This window comes from Belonocnema kinseyi, chromosome 10 (assembly GCF_010883055.1).
Source record: "Belonocnema kinseyi isolate 2016_QV_RU_SX_M_011 chromosome 10, B_treatae_v1, whole genome shotgun sequence".
Lineage (NCBI taxonomy): Eukaryota > Metazoa > Arthropoda > Insecta > Hymenoptera > Cynipidae > Belonocnema > Belonocnema kinseyi.
Genome location: NC_046666.1, coordinates 107259386 through 107267860, shown reverse-complemented (window position 1 = coordinate 107267860; position 8475 = coordinate 107259386).

The window sequence follows — 8475 nt, the reverse complement described above, 5'->3', positions numbered from 1 at the left end:
TGCCAGTTTTGAGAACCCAAACAAAGCCCAAAATTCTGACACGCTTACATTTACTTCAGGTGCATATTTCATTTTAAGGGTAGAATTTAGAAGATAGAGGTTGCTTTTCAAATTTAAGTTTTGAATTTTCGAAGAGCCCAAAAAAGCCCAAAGTTATGGCGCTGTTTATTTTTTCAATTTTTCATACTTTCTTGTACTGGAGGTGCTAGCGGTCAGCACCTTCACCGAAAAGTCCGTCTTTTTGAGAAAAATAAAAGAGTCCAAAAATCGGTATTGGCGTCCAAAAAGAGCCCAAAAAAGCCTAAAATTCTAAAATACTTACATTTAGTCTAGGTACATATTTAATTTTAAGGGTCTAGTCACGGTCGACTATACGCCCAAAACACAAGAGGTTTAAGTACTTTGAAGAAAAAACTAAGAAATCCAGCATTCACTGAAAGAAGACTCAAATAACATAAATAGCTTTGTGGAGCATTTCCATTACCTTATAAGCCCTGTGAAAGAATGCCCACGTATTACTACCGAGGAGATAAAAAAGTATTGAGTGGTTCCTCTCCGGGACCAGATATTATCAAGAACTTCTAGTGTAAGAAGTTTCCTTTAACCCACCAGCACCTAACCCACATTTTCATCTCATATCTAAAGTCGGAAGAGCCTATTTCGGAGTGGTTGTTAGACGAAGGAACAATACTGCTACCAAAGGTGGAAAACTTGGCTGATCCGAAAAATGACAGGCCAATCATACCAGGACTACCTTTTGACACTTTGACCTTGGAAACTAATAACAACTAATAATGTGACCTTTCAGAGAGGTGTCTTTCATGGAGACTACATGAGTCCACTTCTCTTTTGCCTCACATTATTCCCACTATCTCTCGCACTTCGCCATTCCGAAGGGTACTTTTGCAGCAAACCTGAAAATCAAAAGCGTAAGGTCGCTCATGTACTTTATATGGATGCTCTTAAGATCAATGCTAAAAATAAGAAGGAACTAGCTCTATCGATTGTCAAGGAATACTCTACAGAGATTGGAATGGAGCTAAGGTTAGAAAAATACGCCAAGGTTTATTTGTAGCGAGTAAAACTTAATGACCTTTACGAAGAACCTGAGATTGTCGACCGACATGGATGATTTTAAGATCTATTCTAGATATGTAGAAGAACTAAATCTAGCTCTTAATGTTATTGAGAAGTACTCTCGGATAATTGGGATAAACTTTGTAATAGGAAAAAGCGACAAGGTTCATTTGTAGCGAGGGCAATTTATTAGCATCTGCGAAGACCCAGATTTCGACGACAGAAGCTCCATACAATACTTTGGGGCTTAAGAGATCTAAACATACCTGTGCGTGCCACGGAGTCGCATTCAGGACGCAATATCTATAAAAAATAGTCTCCGAAATACATCCAAACGTCTCATTCGGCAGATTTAGGCTTCCGAACTAACGGTGAGGAACAAAGTATTTGCACGCTGTCAAGATGCTCACGGAATACTGAATTGTGAATGTCTTCACATCAGGAATATTCTAGGTGCAGCACGGAGAGTCACAAATGGACGAGTCCCTCTTCATAAGTTGATCAAGAAGCACGAAGAAGTGGGCAAAGGAGAGTTTCTCTACAAAGTAGCAAAGGAAGCTGCTGAAACACTTCGCCTTGACTTCAATCTCAGGAGTGAGCAAAATGCATCAAATCTTATGACTCTTGAGTACCCAGTCCTGAAAGCCTGGATTAGGAAATTATAGAAAAGAAGCTTCTCTGAAAAGGTCCTCGAAAAGAGGATACCCAGTATCGTCCTCATGAATGTAGAGGAACCGTCGATGTTGTATAAGTTAACATTTGCTTTCCTTAAATCACCCGGATTGAGGTTGAATACGCAGGGTTTTATTTTGGCAAATCAAGACGGTATCATTTCCACTTTAGCATACCGTCGACACATTTTATCCGAAGACATTTCCGATTATGTCAGCAGAGCGTGCCATGCACACCCCGAGATTCTAGGACATATATCATCTACTTTTCCAACTTATGAGGAAACGACCTACATCCAAAGGTGCAATGCGGCACTAAGAGTGCTTTATTATCATCTTTGTCACTCTTATATTAGTCTTAATACCGTTCCGATAAACGCTCTTAGGGAAATCGTTCTTATTATCGGCGCTGTGGAAGGTGCGGAGTTTTCACTGGTTAATACCCTGAAAAGAATTCCTGCTTTTCACCCATCTCATGGTTGTGAGACGTTGTTACGGCTGAAATTTTATCGCGATTTTACGGGGAGTGGGTTCAATTTTTTATATTAACACCCACTTCCGGCGGAATACCGCCGTTGTTGTTATGCCAAACATTTCAAGACCGTAAGATGGGTAGTCACAGGACAAAATTCAATTACAAGGACAAGCTGGCGAAACCCTCACGTGTCTTGAGAACACGAAGCGACCTAATGATGACAGCTTTCTGCAACCATCTCGCAAGTGCCTTGTAATATTTTTGGCACGCGGGTATGGGTTTAAGTTTACGAATCGGTAATACCTTCGCACCTCCGAGAGCAACGATCACAAGAGCATTTACGTTAACCGAACAATTTGGGTACATTTCTTGCAGCCCCCTTTTGAGGTCCTTATACCTCTCCTACTTGACCTTCTCCTCAACAGTGATTTTGTAGTCAGCCGGAGCCGAGAATTCAATGACAAATATAGTTTGTTTCTCTATAACTTGGAGAACGATGTCAGGCCTCAAGTGTGCAACGAGGACTACTGTACGAAAATTCTACTTCCAGGAAATTCGGCACTTTTTATATAGGACAACTGACTCTATTTTTCTCGGAGCGCTCGGCACGGCAGAGTTGCGCCCAAAACAATAAAAGCGACAAAGATGGTAATAAACCACTCTTAGGGCCACATTATATCTTTAGAGATACTTCGTACCTGGATTAATCTCTGATGATTTACGATAAGCAAAAGTTTGTTCTTTTGACAAAGACTGTTCTTCTAGTTGCAAATGCCTTGTTTAACGCCAAAGGATTTGAAGACCAAATACTTCCAAGAAGACGCTTGTATCGTTGGCAGACATTCAAAGTTAAATGTTTGAAAATTCTTTATGTGTTTTTTGTTCAAACATTTAATATAGTTATATATCCGTTATTGTTTTTAATGGTTCTTTTTTATTATCACCCTTAGACACTTAGAAGTTGAAAAAAATGTTGAGTGATTAAAAAAAATTTGAATAAAATTTCTGCCACATTGATGTTAGAAAATAATTATTACTTTGATAAAATACCTTCTTTCATTCAATTATTCACCTAAGTTCCGCAAGATATCAAAAATTTCAAATACCAATGTGTTCACTATGATATATACTTAACATTAGTGGTGCCTCATTTTTCCCTTTTTCATAAATAATATAATAATTGCAAGTAATAGAGTCAGCGCCAGAGCGCCAAGAACTGACCTTTTTGCAGTGAGCCGCCACATACGCATTACATCGAAACTGAATCTGAGTATTGAAAGATCCCAGAGTCAGACATAAAATCTTTAATGAAGAAAATTGCGAGTTTTGAAATCTAAACGTGACACAAAATTTCAAGTTGCGCAAAGATTTTCAGAAAGATTTGAATTTAATAAAGCTGAATGTTTGAATTCTGATAATTAAAAATTAAAATAATTAATAATTGAAGCATAAACATAATAAAATTAAATTAAAAACAAATAAAAATTTAAGAACCCTTGTCATCATTTTTTTAATACTTTTCAAGATTTTCGTCCTCGGTATTGAATCTGCTGAATGTTTTATTTTTATTTTTTAAATTATGACTCCAGATTTATAATCAGCGCCCTCGAAAATCCGTGGGTACCACTTTTCAATTAGATACAATAATTTTTTGAATTACTCGTCCGCCATATTGGATCCGAAATTTTTTTTGAAATTCTGACTTCAGGTTCGATGTCAGCGCCCTCGAAAACCCATAGACACCACGTTTCAAGTAGATCCAATAGTTTTTTGAAATACTCGTCTGCCATATTGGATCCGCCATTTTGTTTTTTGAAATTCTGATATCTGATTCGGAATCAGGACCCTCGAAAACAATATATAAGTGGCCTCGCAATTCATTTTTGTACATTTTAATGTGTTTTCCTACTTTTGGCCACGGAACCGGGTCGCCTGGCCCACTGTGCGTGGCGCACATTATGATTTGTAGAAATAATCTTCTTCTAACTGAAGTTCTCAATACCATCTGGTCCTGCAACGCAAAACATCTTTGTATTTCTGAGTGATTTTTTCACCTCTTCGGCAGAGACTGATAAACATTTTTTTCCGGTGGCATAAGGTTGTCGCAAAACTACTTGAAGCTTATGATATTTTTAGAATCTTCTTTTAATTCCAGTGTTTTCAGGATCTTCTTTAACTCTCTTCAAAAGTCTGTACCTCGTTGGCTCCGTGTAGATTTTTGACGAAAAAAGGCCGATCGCACACTGTGCTTCTCAAACGTCAATAGGTTAGATTAGAATGCATCCAAAAACTGTTTGGATAGATTTTTAAGTGACTATTTATGGTTACCAAATCCACTTGTATTCAAATCTTAGCTAATCCCCTCCTCATGATATCCGAAAATTCCTTTTTGCGACTATTACTGCGAGTATGTCTTAGTAAACTTTGCACTTGATGGTAATCATATGCATACATACATATGAGATACTATGTCTACATATGAAAGCTGCAATTTTAACGCATAAAAAGTAACTTTTGCATCAACTATTTCTTTCTAAGAGTTCATAATTTTTAAGGGACAAACTTCAAAAAACCAGAATCGACACGTGCTCTGAAAATCAATAATGCCACGGTGACACCACATTATAAGGCATGGCTCTTACGCCAGCAAGCATCGTGGCACTTACGACCGTATGCACTGACTTTTTTTCCTAGGCCTACTTTCGGGTCGAACTGGAACAAAATCGTATACGGAGACTCGAGTTAGGGGGAAACAAGTAGTTTGAGCCAATAAACCGTTTTTCGAAATTTTGGCACTTACGCCCGTATGCAGTGTAGCACTTCCATTACTTACATTAATTTTCCTGACTTAAGTTTCAAAGTATAGTGACAATAAGCATCATCCGTTCTCTGAGCGCATGGAGATGGCGCTTCAGTAGGATATCAGTCTGTCACGGTCTGGCGCAAGTATGGGCCACACACCCCTATAGATCAGGGCCAAATCAGTATTACGTTCGAATTCGGGCGATTTCTGCACGGGCTACGCATTCTTTTTTGTTTATTTAAATATTGTTATCATAAGATTTAGAAATAATGACCTTAAAACATCTTTTAAACCTTGCATCCTAAAAACGTCTTTAGGACGTTCCAAAAACGTCTTCAAATTTCGTGCCCACTAGGATGTGTGAAACGCTCTGCGCAGGCCAAACATAATGACAGAAGTTTGCAAAGGCTCTTTCTCCTAGAGTTTTATTCCGATTGACTCGAAAATTTGGAAGAATATTCCTGACACATTGTACTATCAGATAAATTTTGATTTTTAATCCATCTTTGAAATTTCAAAACCCATGTAACCAATTAAGGGTGAGCGAACAAAATTTTTTCATCTAATTAATATACTTCAATATTTTCCACGAAGATCTAATGAACGGGTAAGATTCGTAAGGATTCATTTACTATGTAAGGTAATAGTGCCAAGATTATTTTAATTTATATAAATGAAATATGAGTGCTATATTCTACTTAACTCGCTTATTATTTTCCAACCCGTGTACATAATTTATTATTCGCAAGGCGTTTTTCTATCAGACTCACTCCGATACATATTTATTCTTGAAAGGATGCAGTTTACAATAATTGTACCAATGTAAATAGCAACAGAACACAGCAGACATTTTATCTCTCCATTGCCCTCTATTGACATAACTAGAGTTCCATTTTGGGGTCAGACTTTATTGCTTGTAGAGTGCGTACTATGGGCATTCTATGGGTGAGCTGAGCCCAATTCAAACCTAATTCAGTACAAAATTAAACACTTATCGGCTTTATTAAAATAAGTTTTGATAATTAAAACTTCTAAATATTTGTAAAAGTAACAGGATTTGGATGGGATTGCATCCGCTTACTCATATAAATCAAATAATCTTTTAATTAATTGAGAATGCCTACTATGAGCGTTCTATGTGTATGGCCAATGTAACCCCAGGCAAGAAATCAAACGCTGATCAAATTTATTAACGGAATTTTTAATGATTCAAAAGTCAAAATAATTGGATCTGCTGAAAGTAAATGAATAGAATCTCTATCCGTATTAATAATTTTCTATCTCTAAGATTCAAATGGAAAGAAACGATCTATCCACCTTCATCCCACGTCTATCCCTTCGATCTTTTTCTGTTTTTCTTTCAATCTACGATCACCTCTTTTCCTTTTAATCCCAATCTTTCTATCCATGTCTCCCCTTATCTCTATCCTAGTCCTTCTATCAAAATAAATCCTTTGGTGATCCATGGCTATCTCTTTTTATATTCGTTATGCAGACAAAAATCGAGTCTATCTTTTTCAATTCCTGTCTCATTCTCTAATTGCCTTCTTTTCTTTCTTTAGGAGAGGGTGATTCTAAAAGACTGGATAGAGGACAAAGGCTGGGCGGTAGGAGAAGATACAGAAATTCGCAGTGGAAGGGAGGTTAGAATCGGACCACCAGCCATTAAGTTTGTGGATTTAGGGGGAGGGTAGTAGAAGGCAGGGTAGAGAAGAAGCGCCGTTAAGGGAGAGGATGTTATGCACAGAAGAGGTGATAGGGAAGTATCAGGAGCAGCTGGAAAACGTAAGCTTTGAGGGGCAGTCGGTGCAAGAGATATGGGAGGATGTGAAAGAAAAAGTAAAAGGGTGTGTTCAAAAGAAGGTATTTAGGAAGAAGAAAAAAAGGAATGGTGAAGCAGTGGTGGTATAGGGAATGTAAAATGATGAAGAGAAAGGTGAGAAGGAAGTACAGAAAGTGGAATAAAGGAACTGCAAAAAGGCAGGACTTAGAAATGAGAAAGGAATTTAGGGTGATGTGTAAGAAGGAAGAGCAGGAAAAGAAAAAAGAGCTGGAAGAGTAGTTGAGAAATGTTAAAACAGAAGAGGACGTGCGGAAGATAATTGATAGGTTTAGGAAGCGTCGGGTGGGGATAAGTGAGAAAATAGGGAGTGGCAAGTGGACGGAATTTTCTAGAGATTCATTTCAGGGATCAGGTACGCGGATGAGAGATGAGGGGATTAGAAGAACGAGGTAGGCAGATGGGGAGGAGCTGAATAGCGAGGAGATAGAGAAGGAGATAAGGAAGTTGAAAAGGTCTAAGGCAGCAGGGCTTGACGGGGTAGAGAACGAAACGTGGCTGTTTGGCACACAAGATGTAAGGAAGAGGCTGATGGGGGTAATGAAAAAAGTATGGAGGGGAAGGGATTCCCAAGAGGGTGGAGGGAGGGGTTAGTCGTACCATTGTATAAAAAAAGGAATAGGGGAAGGCAGGGGGACTTTAGGGAAGAAAGGAGTACTATTGACAATATATACGTCTTGCAGCACGTGGTGGATAGAGAACTAGCCAAAAAGACTGCCAAAGTTTACGCGTTTTTTGTAGATCTAAAAGGCGTGTTCCCTTCTGTGGATAGGGGGAGGTTATGAAAGTCAATGAAAAAGAGAATAGACGTAGGGATGCGAAGATGAAAGTGAAAAGGTATTTTAGAACAAATGGATTGCAGATGGAATTTTTTAACGGGAATTTTGTATGGATTAAGCCAAGTGAGAGAGCGCAATATTTTTGTGAGAAAGGAGAACAAGGCAGTCAAGAACTTATAGCGAGAATGAGATGCAGATGCATGGAGGATTATAATAGGTTATGGCTTTCTAGAGAGAAGAGGTGTGTGAATTGTGCGGGAAGGGGGATGCAAAAGTGGAGCACTGTTTGGCGGAGTGTAAAGAGGTGGAAAGGAGTGAGATAAGCATGGAGGTATTGTTGAATGAAAGAGGTGACAATAGGGCAGTAGCATGGGTGAACGGTGAGGTGGCTCAAAAAGTCTTTTCTTAGAAGGCAACGATCCCCCCCCCCATTTCATTACCTACCTATATCCTTTTCTATTTATTAGTAGATACAAAATTGTGCATACCTTTTTTAATCCTACTATACCTATTTAATTGAATCTGTTTTTATATTTTCTTAAATACAAGTCAGCCTTATCCTCCGGAATCACAGTCTTTCAATCGATATGTATCCTTCGCTTAAAAACGTCTATCATTTTCTATCCTTTAGGCAATCCAAAAACTTCTGGTGGTGTAAACATTCTTATTTTGGGTTTGCAAATTCCCAATTTCATCTGTATGAGATTTCCAAGCTTTCATACTTCTTCGCTAACCGTATCGTTTGCACATATCGACATGTACACATTCTGCTCTAAATTTCAAACTCAAAATAAATTACGAACATAGTCCATTTGCAACGAACATATAAT